Raw genomic sequence first — 16,503 nt, 5'->3', positions numbered from 1 at the left:
TTAACACTGACAAATGTAAAGTACTGCATATGAGAAGCAGTAGTCCCAGAGTAACGTATCAACTGTGTGGGACTACACTGACATAGGTAGAGAATAAAAGGGACTTGGGGGTAATTGTGCAGGCAGTATGAAGTTTTCTGACAGAAAACGGTGTTCAGAAAACCGCTCAGAAAATGGTCATGGTGTCTTGTTAATGGTATACAGGAATTTTTCTAGCAGGGATAAGGAGATGATTATCCCCTTGTACAAAGCAATGGTCAGGCCACACCTTGAATACTGTATACAGGTCTGGAGGCCTCATTTTAAGAAGGATTTAGAGCTGGTGGAACGAGTACAGAGAAGAGCAACAATATTAGTGATTGGAACAAAGGGTTGCTCTTACGAAGAAAGGCTTAAGTTTTGCAAATTACAGTGTCTGGAGACTAGGCACCTGCAAGGTGATCTGATTGAGGTGTATAAAGCCTTGAATGGTTCGAGCATGCTCAATGCTGATGGGATTCTTCCTCTTACCAGAATAATCGCCTAAGAGGGCATAAATTCAAATTGAGGAAAGGCAGTTGTAGGATAGATGTGCGGAAATTTGCCTTTAGCCAGCGGGTGGTTGATTGTTGGAACAAACTTCCATCTGTCGTTCTAGAAATTGATAGCTTAAACAGATTCAAGATCGAACTCGATAAACATTGGGAGCGGGTTCCCAGAGGATTCTGGCCCACCTGCTGGCAACACCAGGTGGGTTAGAGTCTCTTTTGAGACGTTACGTGATGTACTGGGACTGGCTCACCTTCCCGTGGCGTGGACGAGTACCCAGAATCATCTGTCCAGGTGATTGATGCTTCTGGATAGCCAAGATGCCAGAACAGAACAACAGAACTCACACATAATACATACAAACCTATGGCACACAGATATCTGGTCCATTTGTAGTGATACTATTCTTTACAGAGATACGAGACGGAGTTGAACGAATGTTTCAGGTGCCGCCCTTTACATATACACATGTTCACACTGGGAGCGGGTGGATGAGTGAAATGAGAAGGGGGTGTTTTTTTTTTTTTTTTTTTTGGCTAATGTAGAAAGCCTTATATCACGTCCCCTTGCTAATGCTAATAAACTTTAAAAAAATTATATATTAAAATAAATTAAAATGTGACACAAATTATAACTAGTACAAAGAATAAAATAAATTAAAATTTGATACATAAATTATAATTAGCAAAAAATATTGAAATAAATTACAATTTGCGCATAAATTATAATTACTAAAAAAGATTTCAAAATAAATACTGACTTTGAAGTTCAAAATGCAAACACTAGATTTCACATATATTAACTAAGTTATTTGTTACCTAATACTAGTCGGTCATGGTTCACTAATTTCATTGGATTTAATTTTGAAAATATAAGAATCTAAAAACTTCATACCTCTCATCTTTAAGTTGTTTCCACTAGTTTTTCTGACTGACTCGAAGGAATACATTTTTGAGTGCCTGCTAGCGCCTATAAATTCATCAAATATTTCGTTATTTATCGCAATGAAAGACTTCACGTGCAAATTGTGAGAGGAAGTATGACGTCAGACCGTGACGTCATATCTGATGTCTGACGTGCAAAAAGGAGCAATTAACCTCCCCAACAGCATTCTGTCGCCGGTTAAGTTTCCGTTTATTAAAAACAGTGATAATTCTTATTATCACCGTTTAACTCTAAATTAATGAATTGCATCACCACTTATATAAATATTTTTAGTTTCTTTTTTTTTTAATAATTTCTGCATAAGCTATTGCCTCTTGTACCTCATTCTTGGTGATTCCCTTCTACTTCTCTCTCTCTGGATAACTCTGGTATTTTTTTTTTTTTTTTTTTTAGCTGGTGCAGCATAAGCCTCAGGTTTCCTTGCACCGTATGGCTAATAATAATAATAATAATAATAATGTCTAACTTCAGCACTTCGGCTTGCTAGCTACACGTGAACGAGGGAAGTGCTGCACGCACATTGAGATTTCGAAACATGGCACTTCGAAGAAATCTTAAAAACATTGAACGTCAGTCCAAGTGACGTCAAAATATGAAGGCTGAAGGCAGTGATAACAATTCGTTTTTGAACAAATCCGGAATGAACATATCCGGTCTATGCTTGTTAACAGGAGTGACTGCTTCTAAGGGGTGAGACACTTAAAAAGAAAGGGTACAAGAATATTTGCTGATGCTATTCAGGCAATCTTAGGAGGGTCGGAAAACTGCTAGCTTGGGGGGGGGACACAAAGACTAATAGATTAACAGTAGTCGCAGGCAGATGTAAAAGTGATTCTTGCACTGCTTCTATTGGAACAAGCAGCAGCAGCAGCAGCAGCCTAAAAAGCAAGTTGATGGAGATTTCAAGAACTGTTAGGAGTCATCATGGAACAAGTAAATACATGGGCTGTTTCGGGTAATTAAGAGTAACAGGGACACGCATATTTGCATGTACACCAATGCTAGGAGTATAGTAAATAAATTTGATGAATTTGAAATGCTGGTCAAGACATCAAAGGCAGATATTGTTGGGATATTGGAGGCGTGGTGTCACACAGATATAAGGATTGCAGAATTTCAATTTGGGGAGTATAATGTGTACAGAAAGGACAAAAACTAGTTATTAGAGTCACCGGAAAGCTATTTCATCTACCATTGTGTGTGTCTTTAAATTGCGTGTGTTCTCTGGTCGATATGATTGCTCTGCTGAACGAAAAACTCCGGGTTTCGGTGGAAAAACCTTGCTATCTACGCCTGAGACCCACTAACTCAGCCACAGAGTGAAAAAGTACAGAAAATACAGCAAGGACAGGAAAAGAAGAGTGTAGCCCGTCGATGACGTGCGGAACTTTAATGGTTTTTTTTCGCTTCATGGCTGAGTTAGTCCGTCTCAGGTCTAGATAGCAAGGTTTTGCTATCCTTAGTTTCCCCCAGAAACTAAGGATTTTCGTCCAGCAAAACAGGCAAATCGACCAGAGAATATACGTAATTTACAGACATAATACATAAATGGGTATATGTAATCATTTATGGGTGACCTAATATACTGATTTTTTTTTTACATTATAAACGGTCATGCCAAAAGAGTTACGAAAATTTATTCCAGTTTTATTTATCTTCTACTGACCAAATTTAATGAAATTTTGCATGGTGCGTCATCCTAGCTCTATACTAGAAAAAAACTTTCACACCTCTGAAAATTGCAGTAGTTTTTTTCCAGGATAGTGGAAAATATGAACATATAATCAGGGAAATTTTCTCACTTAACAAACGGGATAATGCGGATGTATAGAATATCGTTGGAAAGCTAAGGACTTTAGAAACAGAAATATTAAGGTTTTAAGATACAAAAAAAAAAAAAAAAAAATTTCGGAAATGCGTTAATTCGAAAACGCATCTGGTTTCAAGTCACCGGGTGTTTTCAGATTGAATGTAATTTTTTTTCTTTACAATTAAACTCTGAGGCTGGAAAAGAGTTGCGCACATTTATGAAAACCTTCTTCAACTTGGACATGTCATCAGATCTTGCGATAAATACTACACATAATGGAACAATTATAGATGGTGTATTTAGTCGTGAACTCTTCAATGTTAAAATTATATATCCTACTTTAGTCATCACAGAGCAATACTTTCAGTAACAGATATGCAATTATTATTAATAAAATAAAAATATTGTTATATTATTATCCATGAATTTTATTAATATCTAAAAATTAAAACGTTTTTAACGCCTGCCGATTGCTCTTCAACGTAAAACATTGACTTGTACCTATGGTCGATTCACAAGTCATATCGAGATGACATCTTTGGCTTTCTTACTGTATGTAAAGGACAGATGTGCAAGTGCCGGTCCTAGTATGCCGATGTCATTTTATATTATGCTTAATTTGTAGTCTTTTTTTTTTTTTTTTTTTTATGTGAACCCCAAACACGAGAGGTATTAGGACCTATAGTACTTAGTACCGTGCTTGGGTTTGAGGTTAAGAAGACGAAAGAAGATATTTGTTGATATTGGACTTGAACTTCTGTAGATTGTAATTTTCAGGAAATACGTATGAAGGAAGGTTGTTCCAGAAAACGGCAGTTGAATGAATAAATGAGGAAGATGAAAAGTTGGTTCTGTGGGTTTGAAGTTGGACAGTAAATGGATGTTGGCTGGTGGCGGCACGTGTTCGGACTGTTTTGAAAGAGAGAGCAGGAATTATAGAAGCCAATTCAGAAGAACAGTGCCCATGGAAGTATCTGTAGAAGAGGCATGCAGCAGAAACAGTGCGTCTATGAGAAAGCGGGTGGAGAGACTCTGTTAGAGATGAATCATTAATTAACCTAACTGCCCTCTTCTGAATGGAATCAAGAAGCAGGAGAGAGGTTTTGGGGGCACCACCCCAGATATGGGAACAATATTCCATGGCAGGGCGAATTTGCGATTTATACAGAGTGAGCAGCTGTTTGGAAGAAAAGTAACGCCGAGAGCGAAAGAGAAAACCAAGTTTTTTAGATGCAGAGGAAGCAATATTTGTAATGTGCTTGTGCCAAGAGAGATTAGAAGTCAGGGTAATCCCCAAAGAGATATATCATTTTGCCTAGAAATCGGAGTGTCACTAAAGATAAGCATAGGAGTAGAAGAATCCTTTTTGCGAGATATAAGACAAGACTGAGTTTTAGAAGGGTTGAAATCAACTAAGTTGTCTTTGCCCCACTGGAGAATTACCTGAAGATCGGCATTTAAGGAATTGGTAGCAGATTTTCGAGAAGTTGAAGCTGATTGAGCAGGACAAGGTTTCTCAAAATGGAAAGTTGAATGCAATGTGCTATCATCAGCAAAACTATGGATAGGATTTCCAGTCAATGGAAGAAGGTCATTGATATACAAGAGGAAAAGAGTGGGGGAAAGAACTGCACCTTGGGGGACACCGGCATTAGTAGAGAAGTTAGAAGACAGAGAGCCATCTACCATCACCCTCAGTGAGCGATCAGAGAGAAAACTGGATAACCAATTACTAAAAACAGTTGGCAAACCATAAGATGGAAGCTTGTTTAGAAGACCTTTATGCCAAACACGATCAAAAGCCTTTGAGATGTCAAGAGCAACTACTTGTGTTTCACCGAACCTTTCCATTGAATTAGTCCATAAATGGGTAACATAAGCCAGAATATCTCCAGTGGATCGAAACTGACGGAATCCATACTGGTGATCGTTGATCAGACGGAAGGTTTCTAGGTAGTTTAAGAGTTGGCGGTTAATTGATTTCTCCATTACTTTAGAAAGAGTAGAAGTAATTGCAATGGGACGATAATTGGATGGGAGAGATTTGTCACCCTTTTTAGGAACTGGCTGGATATGAGCAAATTTCCAAGCAGAAGGAAAAACACCTTTGGAATAAGAAAGTGAAAAAAGGCGGCAAAGAATAGGAGTAAGTTCAGGAGCACAGGTTTTAAGAACAAGTGGAGAAATACCATCAGGACCTGGAGCTTTCTTAGCATCAAGATTCATCAAAATCCTTCTGATATCCTTTTGACGGAAGACCACAGGAGGCATTGAATGGAGCGTGTTGGGAATGGTGGGAGGTGTTTTACCAAGATCATTAATACATGAGCTGGAAGAAAAATGGGATGCTAGAAGGTCAGCTTTATCCTTGGCTGAAGTGGCAACAGAACCATCTGGTTTGGACAGAGGTGGGAGTAAAGATGGGCAAAAGTTGCGGCCAATAGCTTTGGCAAGAGACCAGAATGCTCGGCTACCATTAGGGCAAGAAGCAAGTTTTCTACTCTTAGCCTGTTCAAACTCTAGTTTGGACTGGTTAATAACTGCTTTACAACTATTGCGAGCTTTGGTGTAGGCAGAAAATGAAACTGAAGAATTAGAAACAAGCCAATTACGATATGCAACATTCTTCTCTTGGACAGCCTTAGCACATTTATTGGAAAACCAAGGTTTAGATAAAGGACGAGATTTTAAAGTGGAGTGTGGGATAAAGGATTCCATTCCTGCAAGAATAATTTCACTGACACGATCTGAGCAAACGTTGACATCAGAAGTTTTGAAACAGTAATCCGACCAAGGAAAAGAAGAAAAGAAGTCTCGCAGGTCATCCCATTTTGCATTCTTGTAATGCCAAACAACACGTGGTTGGGAATAGCCATGAGATAAAGGTTCCATTGGAGAAGAGACAATCACCAAGTTGTGATCTGAAGTGCCTAAAGGACCTCTCACTTCAACCGTGTACTTAGAAGGGTTGTTTGTGAGAAAAAGATCAAGCGTATTGGCTGTATGATTAGGATTGTCCGGTATTCTTGTAGGTAAATGAACAATCTGTGCTAGGTCATTAGTAATTGCAAAAGCCTCAGCATCTCGACCTGCAGGGTCGGTGTGACTAGAAAACGGAAGCCAGCTGGAGTTGTGAACATTAAAATCACCAAGGAAAATTACTTGACTGTTAGGAAAGTTGGACTGGAGAAAGTCAAGTTGCAAAGAGAGGAAGTCAAAGAGCTCCAAGTGATTAGTGGAGTTGGGAGAACGGTAGAGACAACAGATGAATTTGACACAATGAGGTAGAGAGATTTTAAGCCAGAGAAGATCAAAGAGAGGAGATTCCAAATTGCCAAGTCTCTGACAGGGAATATCAGAACAGACATATGCACAAGTACCACCTGTGAGGCGAAAGGAATCATACAGCGAATAATTTGGGCATCTGAGATGAGCAGTAGATGAATCAACCGATAACTGAGATTCTGTCAGAAAAAGTACATGGGGTTTGGCAGACTGCAAGTGGAAATGGACATCGTTGAGATTAGAATTGAGACCACGTATATTTGTGAAATGAATTAGGAAATCCTTGGGAGGTTTAGATCTTTTCGCAGATAAGCTTGCTCTATTAGTTTGACAATTCATGGTGTATTCAATAGTAAGGAAAAGTAGGTGGGACATGCTGTATGAAGTAATGAAATTTTTGGATATGGCGTACATGTGGTAAGAATATACCCAGACCCTTGACATAACGTGGCCTCGACAATGCTCCCCGCATACACACTACTCGGACTCCCTCCAGTCACTATCTGGCAGAGTAGAGGCAGCAAGATTATACACTAGCTGATCCGGAAGCTTCCTAGAGAGTTACCAATAGGTTCAGTCCGGTGTACTAACTAGCGGCCGGCCTGCGAACACCGTTTTAGAGCTGTACCCTCGAAATGTAAGGAATATTGGATCTCGCCACGACGTTCATCATAACCTCAAAAGTCATCAATCATACTGCATGATGGAAGAGATAGGGAAAGGTTGACCGGAACTTAGCTCTAGAGACTAAACATGGGTTCCACCATTTCAAGCCTCCAATAAGCAAAGTGGTGGTATTTCACCGGTTGATGAGAGTCATCTACCACCTAGTACTGCCTGGTAACATAGAGGGGCGGCGTTCCTCCATGTGGTGTGGGCGCCACACCTCGACCCCTGCTTACGTTGGTTCACACCTGGGTGGTCATCCACCATGTACTTGTGCATGGAGGTTATACCCAGGATTACTAACAGTCCCACCATCGTGAAGGTGCAAGCAGAGGATTTGGCTGTCACAGACCGTCCGGATTTCGCCGAAATTGGGTCCACTTGACTTGAGTGTCACCCGAATATCAGTTCCATCAGCGTTTTAGACTCCCAGATAGCAAGTATAGCTTGTCTGGCATATCTGAGAGAATGTCTGTGACAACCTCAAGGACCAAGTCTTGGTTTTTTATTAAGATTAATTCCCTGTCCAGACATCTTGTCTTTAATGGTTACTATGTAGTTGAACTTTGTATTTTTGTGATTGGTCACTTGTATAGTGAATGTTTTGTAAGATTCCTCTGGTTATCTGTGAAGGGAATCAAAAATGTTTACGAATTAATTTATTAAAGGATTTTATAATCATTATTATTAATTTTACTAGGAAAAAAAATTCAAATTGAGGAAAGTCATTTGCATAATAGATGTGCTGAAATTTGCCTCTAGCCAGCGTGTGGTTGATTGCTGGTACAAACCTCCATCTGTCGCTTTGGAAGTTGATAGTTTAAATAGATTCAAGGAAGAACTGGACAAAGTTTTGGAGAGAATGGATAGGTGAAATGGGAAGGGTTTTTTTTTTTTTACTTATTTCTTGGCTGATGCTATATATATAAAAAAAAAATTCTTTTTATACTCCGGGACGACCACATGGTCAGAGTATTTCATAAGGAACCACGAAATGTCGTTCTGAAGTTACACAGACTCTGTGAAGGCCAGCAATAGAGAGATTACAAGAAACAGTACCGCCGTCAGCGGCTTGAACCCGGGTCACTCAAAGCACGTGTACTTATGCAATCGCGCACTGACCACTCGGTTCTTTGCATCATAATGCCACTATTAATGCTAATGATAATGGATTTGTTAATCCGAAATAATATAGGCAAAAATCACTTTGCGGAAATGAGAAATAGATTGAATCTCACCACCGCTAAATGAGTATGTTGTATCGGTTCTCGTTTAAGAGCTGCTCTACAACAGAGAGGACTGCTCAACTTATCGAATTGTTGATGTTGTTGTTGTTGTAATAGGGTTTTAGGCACTTCAGCGACTGAGATGATATGGCGCCATACGAGGAGTGGGGAAGTTGAAATATTTTAGCCCTGTATAGATCACGATGGTTTTCGTGTAAGCCAATATTGCCAAGCTGTGACTCTTCTTGTGTGTTCACAGAAAATTTTAGGTTTGTAATTATATTCTTCTCCTTTCCAGAGGGCTTTGTAATAAAGTGTAGTGTTGAGGGTGAAGAGCCGAGCCACTAGATGTCTTCCCCCAACTGCACGAAATGTTGTTCTGAAGTTACACAGACTCTGTGAAGGTCAGCAAGTGTAAGTGTTATGTTTGAGTTAGCGTAGTGTAGTGTACGTTGAAGCATTGTTCCTCTGGCCGTTCAGCCCCGGGGCCACTAGTTAGAATCCCGTTACCCGTCCATTTCCCCATGGACAGGCAGTAGATGTGATTAACCGCTTTCAGGCCCTGACACAGGGAAGCCTGGACTGTCTACGACAATTCAAAAAAAAAAAAAAAAGAAAGAAAGAAAGAAAAGGTAGAGGGTAAGTACAAACCACAGAGTAGTTCTCTGTGGTACAGACTTCACACAAGAAGGGATGGGTATATTATTATGATTATTATTATTGTTGTTGCTTTTATATTATTTCTCCCTGATTGGGGAATTCCACTCAGTGACGGGTCTGCTACCAAGTACACAGGGTGGTTGTAATGTCTGGTGTTACTGTCAGTCGAGAAAATCTCTGACTATCCTACAGGTGTTCAGGACTGCGACTTTCTGGAGTTCCTTGTAGGTGTTCTCTGGGAGACCTATTGCTGCTAGGCTGTTATGTAGGGTCTTAGGCACCATACCGGTGGTTGACACGATGATCGGGATGGTCGATACTTCTTGCACATGCCACATCTCTTTGACCTCATGTCTCAGGTTCGTATACTTCCTAATTTTTTCCTCTTGGATTTTCTGGATATTGCTAGTGTTGGGCACCGCTATGTCAATCAGGTAGGTAGCCTTTTTCATCTTGTCCACAAGGGTTATGTCCGGTCTGTTGTGCGGGATGGTCTTATCCGTTATTATGGCGCAGTCCCAGTACAACTTGTGGGTTCGGGTCTCTAGTACTGCCTGGGTTCGTACTTGTAGTATAGTACACTTTCTTTGGTAAACTGGTATTTCCTTGCTAGCTCCTGATGTATTATCCTGGCTACCTGGTTGTGTCAATGAGTGTACTCAGTCTGGGTGATCACCTTGCACCCCGCGGTGATGTGTTGGATCGTTTCTGAGGCCAGGTGGCATCGTCAACATGTATCATCTGACATTCCGGGCTCCTTTGCGATGTATTTTCCATAGTTTCTGGTGTTGATTACCTGGTCTTGGATGTCCAGCATGAATCCCTCAGTCTCGGGGAAGAGCGTCCCACTTGTGAGCCATGCATTGGAAGCAATGTTATCGATGTGATCTTGGTGGAGGTCATTGTAGTGTCTGCCATGGAGTGTCTTCTTTGCCCATCTTTCTAACTTCGTTTCTTGTGCCGTCTGGGAGGGAGGGGTTCCTCGCTTAGGTTGAGTGGGGTATACCACTTATCTATCTTCCTTATGGTCTGGTGGAGTGGTGCTGTGTTGTTCTCGAAGTAATCCTTCAGGTTTACTATTGCTGTTTTCTGTTGCTCTATCAGGCCTCTTCCTTCCTCTTTCCGAGCTATTGTTGGTCTCTCCACTGTTGACTTCGAGTGGAGTTGACGACTCTTCGCTTATTATTATTATTATTATTATTATTGCTCTTTATATTATTTCTCCCTGATTGTGGGTTCCACCTCGTAACGGGCATTGCTACCAAGTACACTGGGTAGCAATGCCCAGTGTACTTGGTAGCAATGTTATTATATTGTAACACTACTGTTATTATATTGTAACACCAGTGTACTTGGTAGCACTATTATTATATCTCCTAAGAGATATAATAATAGTGTTATATAATAATAGTGATATAATAAATTGTTGTTATTATTATTATATCTCCTAAGAGATATAATAATAATAACAACAATAATAATAAAAATAATAATAATAAGAAGAACTCTTTATTATATACAGAAAGCACATTGCTGTATACAACGCCCGTCACGGCTACAAGCCAGGGGTTTACATAAAAGAAATCAGACAACATAATAAACACATAAAAAAAAAAAAAAGCATTATGACTCCTGAAAGGTTTGAACACTGGGATGACGGATTCAAGGCAGTGTTGAATAGGTCTCCGGGAGCAGGTTCTAATGTCCTCTGACGTGGTCCTGAGAAGGAAGTCGACCGAATAATTTCTGCCTATATTCCTTGTCGACTGCGAATTTGTAGAGGTCGCCGTCCAAGAACTGTATGTCTTGCAGCATTTGCACGGATAGGAACCGATCAGTTAGCTTTAACCGGTTTGGAATGGCCTGTAGGATTGGATTAGCCCTAAGGCTTGGGACCGGGATCCTCCAACCGTAATTATCCCAGAAATCTGGTACTGAAATAATGTCGACCATCATTTTGATGGCAAAGACGAGTCTTCTCTCGTGAATGATGGCAGGAAGACGTCTCACGTTGAGAGCTGCCGCCATCTGGGTGGTCCTTGGTGTAGAGGGAAGCCGAAATTTCCATATGGCCCACTTCAGTATCCAGAGTTCCCCCGCGAAAATCCGTCTAAGATGGGTCGTATCAGTTGAAGTGCAGACTTCGGCGCCATAGAGTATGACCGGATAAACACATGTCTTAATATATCTGCACCCAACAGCCTGGTCATGGACGTGCATTAGTTGTTGTTTAATCATCCACCGGAAGCGACAGAACTTTATTTGCAAGTGGTCTATTTGCAGTAGAAAGGAGAGCTTTTGATCAAAAATAACGCCCAGATCTGTATGTTGTTAGAAATCGCGCATCCTCTTAAAATGGGTTGTACTGTTGTTGGGCTCCGTTTGAGAGAGAAAGTCAACTGTTTTGACTTCTCAGGATTTATTTGAAGTCCGAAACCGGAGAGGAAGGCCTCAAGGTTCCGGATTTTCTTAAGGATTAAGGTATTGATGTATTCAGCAGTGTCTCCAGGGCTGACGGGAGTGAACAGTTTTATGCCATCGGCAAAGGTGGGGATATCAGTTTGGCCTGCCACAAATGGCACGAGAACAGCTGAGAACAAGATTCCGGACAGGACTCCGCCTTGTGGGACTCCAGCTGTAATAGTCCTGGTATAGCGCAGATTGCCATCGCGAACAATAATGGTCCTGTTCTCCAGCATTGTCTGAATAAACCAGCGTCTCCACCAATGAGGTAATACTCACGAAGTAGCCTTGCGAATGCGTGAACGGATACGGAATCAAATGCTGCCTGGACGTCGATATACGTAACGGTGATTTCCGGTGCTCAAATGCCTCGAGGATCTTGGTAGTGGTGGTGACTAGATTTGTAGCAGTGGATCTTGACTGGGTAGCATAGTGGATCTGCGGTAGCTGTTGTGGCATAATTTGGAAGGTTAATGTTCTTAGAAGAGATTTTTCAAAGAGCTTTAATAGGCATGATGCAGAGGAAATTGGACGGAAGTGACTGGGCTGAGAAGCAGAGCGTGTTTTCGGCAGCGGTCTTACTAGATAGACATGCCACATAAGAGGAAAAAATTTTTGATTAAGGATCTTGTTAAATAACGACAGGATAGGAATCAACAACAAATGTAATGAGGCATTTCAGCATAAACTGAGAAATTCTGTCGGCACCAGATGCGGCCGTAGATGTTAAGCTATTCATTGCGTCGATCAGCTGGTATTTGGTAAGGTGAACTGAATTTAAGGGGTCTGTCGAAATCGGATTGATTGGGAATTCCATTGGCGTAGTGGATTCTGGCTGAGCAGCGAACCTAGTTATATGGTCGAGCCAGCTGCTCATATTGAGTGAGTCAATGGCGTCCTCTGATTGGATTCTATGGAAGGGCTTCCCCTTATTTATGGTATCCTCTAGGTGAAGTTTTATCGCCTCCCTCTTGTTCCGAATAAAAAGCTCCCTAGCTCGGGAATAGGCAGTTCTGTCCAAGGGTGAGCCGGAGTTTTTCCACTTTTTGTGCAAATTCTGTTTAACGTGGAAACTTTCAGAGACTTTTGGATTCCACCAGGCCTTTGAATGCTCTGTGATGATAAGTTTCTTTGTTGCAGCATAGAGAGAAACAGTGGCTATCCATCTTGTCATCAGGTCAATCCCGAGTTCTGGATCACATTCCAAAAGGACATCCCATGGGATTGCTTGAGTCGCATAAACATTCTTTTCAGGATTAAGATATTTGGGCGCTGTAATTGTTTTGGTTGTGACTTTCCTTCTTGCAGAAGTGATGGTCATTTCTATTTGCACAGAGAGAATAATGGGGTTATGATCAGACTGTATGTTGTTTGTAGGGTTTTGATTAGCCACACAATTTGCTGACACGAACGCAAGGTCTAATGTGCTTTCGCCCCTCGTGGGTGGTGTGCTAACCAGTTTGAGACCTAATATTCCTAGACGCTGACTCAGTCTCCTCTTGAGGTTTCCCTAAGTATTCGGGAGATTGAAATCCCCACACACGACGTGTTTCAGTGATGAATGGAGATAGTTAAGCAGCCAATTGAGGAGTTCATCAACTACTTGTGCGTCTGGAACCGGTGGGATATATACTGCGACAATGTCGAGAGAATTGTTCTGGCTGTTATTGTTTTTAGGTTTTAGCGTAACTAGAACTGCCTCGAAAGAGTCAGACTAGCTCGATACTGAGTGGAGGATAGAAAATACCTGCTCATTGAAAAAAAATCGCAACTCCTCCCCCCCTCCGGTTTTCTCTAGACGTGCACACCATCTGATACCTTGCAGGCCAAGTAGAGGAAAGTGTTTCTTCATTGGAGTCAAGCTAGGTTTCTGTGAAGCAAACCACGTACATTGATCTGGACAGCAAGAGCTCCTCAACTTCATTCAGTTTATTCCTCATGGATCGCACATTTTGGAATAAGAGTTGGAATGAAGCTGTTCTCTTTACTGTGGCGAGGGATGCACGTGGTCTGATCCGTCTGTGATGCGTCGCTGGTCTTCGATATGTTGAAGCCATGACAGGGATCGCAAAATTCGGGGAGAGAGATGACAGATATTTTGGGTAATTTTCAATCTCATCATTTTCAATGACCGTTGGGAGCCCCTTTTCTGTGGGTATGTTAAGGGCGAAGCATGGATTTACCTTGTTTTTCCTACGGCTGTTCCCATGCGAAGCAGTTGGGTTGTTAGTGGAGAATAGAGATACATCGTATAGTCAGAGTCTGGACTGTTGTGGACAAATCTCAGGAGCGTTTATGGATATCACTTCTTTTCAACTTCGTGCTTCATAAAATGGCCTGATGATGGTGCCGAGGGACCATTTGGTGCACGTTCCAATCATTTCAAACTGACTTCTATCACAATAGATACGAAAAGAAGCATATTCTGTGCTTCGAGTGTTCAACCTCTGAATCTTTAATTCTAATTGTAGTTCCTCAATCAGTACATCTGTGACGAGTTGTACTGACGTGTCTGGGGCCAAACGTGAGACAAACAACCTGCTGGGGGGGGGGGGAGTCTGCGTGATGAACCATCCCGTTTGAAAGGCCGAAGCTTCGAGACTAGTGCGGCGCCCGTCCATGTGGTTTTCTTCCTGTTCAAACTGTTTCTACTGGCCGTCTTGCACTTGGTAGTCTGGTTATTTCCCGGTTCGGCACCCATCACCAAGTTGGTCGCAGGCCTGGCAGTGGTTCAGTCTTGTTTAGGACTAGCTGACGAGTGACTTCCTGGGTGCAGTTCAAGGGTGTTTAATGTGGCTTTTTTATTTATGTACTGATCGTGGCTAATTTCGTCGGGTGGCACATCACCACCTATTGGTTCCTTGGGCAGGCGCGTTTAGATATGATTTATTTCTCTCAGAAGAGTGTTCAATGAAATCTTGTTTCGCTCGCTATTACGTTCATAGAGAGTAATGGGCGGCGTGTTCACGACTGCGTGTTCTGGTCGGTTATCAGCTTTAACGCGAGAACTAGTCGTCGAGAAGGATGCACGGTCAACACAACCTTTTTCAAATTGAGAAGATACGGTATTCAGATTTCTGCAAGCTGGTTTTGAGGTCTGAGGACCCCACAGAGACGATTGATATGCGGATCTCTCCGATAGCATAATATTGCTCTTCAGGTCTATCATCTGGTTTTTCAAAAAACTCATTTCCTTTCTAATTTCCTCATTCTGTGCACGAAGTTCTTGGTTTATACTGAGTATAGCAGATAAACATTCAAAAATTTTTGGAAATTTCTCCTCTAAATTGTGCATAAATCTCCTAAGAGATACTCGGACACAGCCGTTGCCTAAGGGTTGTAGATACACATTCTAGTAAGAAACAGAATATAATACTACGTACAATTCAGTGCCTACCATTAATATCCGGACACCCCTCCATGGATGGGGAAACAGGTCCTCTGCATGCAACACATCACAGAACCTGCTATAAATATGTCCGCTGGGCCTCGAAAAGACAATTGCAAAAATGGGCATGCAAGATGACATTTTCAACAAAATTACCTCAACAGTTCAACAGAACTGATCACCTCAACAACTGATAGACTCCGATTAACATGGTGTAAGGAGCGCGAATCCTGGACTGTAGAACAGTGGAAAACAGTCCTATGGACAGACGAGTCGAGGTTCGCACTCTTCCAAGCCGTTTGGTCGTTTCTGGATGTGGCGAATGCCAGGGGAACAGTTCCTTCCTGATCGTATCCTCCCAACAATGAAGTTTGGTGGAGGCAATGTCATGGTATGGGGCTTCTTTCAGGGTTTGGCTTGGACCCATTAGTCGTTATCGACAAAAACATGAATGCTGTGCAATACCAGGACAATTATGCACTTCCAACATTATGGCAATATTTAGGGGAAGGCCCATACCTGTATCAGCAAGACAACGCACCATGCCATACTGCTCGGGTGGTAACAGAGTGGTTTGAGGACATGGATGTGGAAAAGTTGGATTGGTCAGCCCAGAGTTTTGATCTGAACCCTATCGAACATTTTTGGGATGTATTGGATCGTCGGGTACTTGCACGTCGAGATCGCCCAAAGAACAAGGCCGAACTGGTGGCTGCGTTAAAGGCCGAGTGGAAGAACATTCACCTGACATTTATAAAAAGCTGGTTGAGAGTATGCCGCGAAGATTGAAGGCCGCCATAAAAGCAAAAGGTTTCAGCACAAAATATTAAATGACACAATAAAAGCTTTTTTTTTTTTGGCTAAAGGCAGGTGTCCGGATATTAATGTTAGGGCAGTGTATATGTAATACTTTATAGACCAATTAGCTTGTTATCCCATATCTATAAGTTGTTCACAAGGGTCATTACTAACAGATTAGAAAGAATAGTTGATGAGAATCAACCGAAAGAGCAAGCTGGCTTTAGGACAGGATTCTCAACTATGGATCACCTTCACGTAATATCACAGCTAATGGAGAAAGCAAATGAATATAAAACACCATTATGCCTGGCATTTGTGGATTATGAAAAGGCGTTTGACTCCATACAGCATAAGGCAATGTTTCGGGCACTGGAAAGACAAGGCATAGATACTCCATATATTATGATTTTGAAGAAAATATATGAGAGTGCTACATCCTTTATTAGACTAGACAAAGACAGTAGCAAATTTAAAATCGAGAAAGGAGTTCGACAAGGAGACACAATATCTCCGAAGCTGTTTACTGCTGCCCTTGAGGAAGCTTTCAGAAGATTAGACTGGTCGCAGAAAGGAGTCAATGTGAACGGAGAGTACCTAAACCATTTACGATTTGCAGATGACATTGTGGTCATAAGCCACGATCCCAAAGAATTAGAGGAAAATCTTAATCAGTTATGCACAGTTAGTAAGGATTTTGGACTAAAGATGAATATGGCTAAAACAAAAGTAAT

The 16,503-nt window shown here is 41.4% G+C and overlaps 1 protein-coding gene across 1 annotated transcript in view; it reads right to left on the bottom strand.

Moving 5' to 3' along the window:
• ClC-c (chloride channel protein 3) overlaps nucleotides 1–1,520 on the bottom strand; it is a 378,652-nt gene extending 377,132 nt beyond the window's left edge. Inside the window, exon 1 of the mRNA XM_090383982.1 lies at nucleotides 1,423–1,520. The gene's annotated coding sequence lies outside the window, so the exon portion shown is untranslated. The remainder of the gene's footprint in view (nucleotides 1–1,422) is intronic.
• Nucleotides 1,521–16,503: the final 14,983 nt, after the last annotated feature.

The sequence above is a fragment of the Mastigoproctus giganteus genome, chromosome 10, assembly GCF_048544385.1.
Source record: "Mastigoproctus giganteus isolate SK-2022 chromosome 10, ASM4854438v1, whole genome shotgun sequence".
NCBI lineage: Eukaryota > Metazoa > Arthropoda > Arachnida > Uropygi > Thelyphonidae > Mastigoproctus > Mastigoproctus giganteus.
Note: the sequence above shows the minus strand (reverse complement) of the source record. Positions and strands in the feature narration are given on the sequence as shown.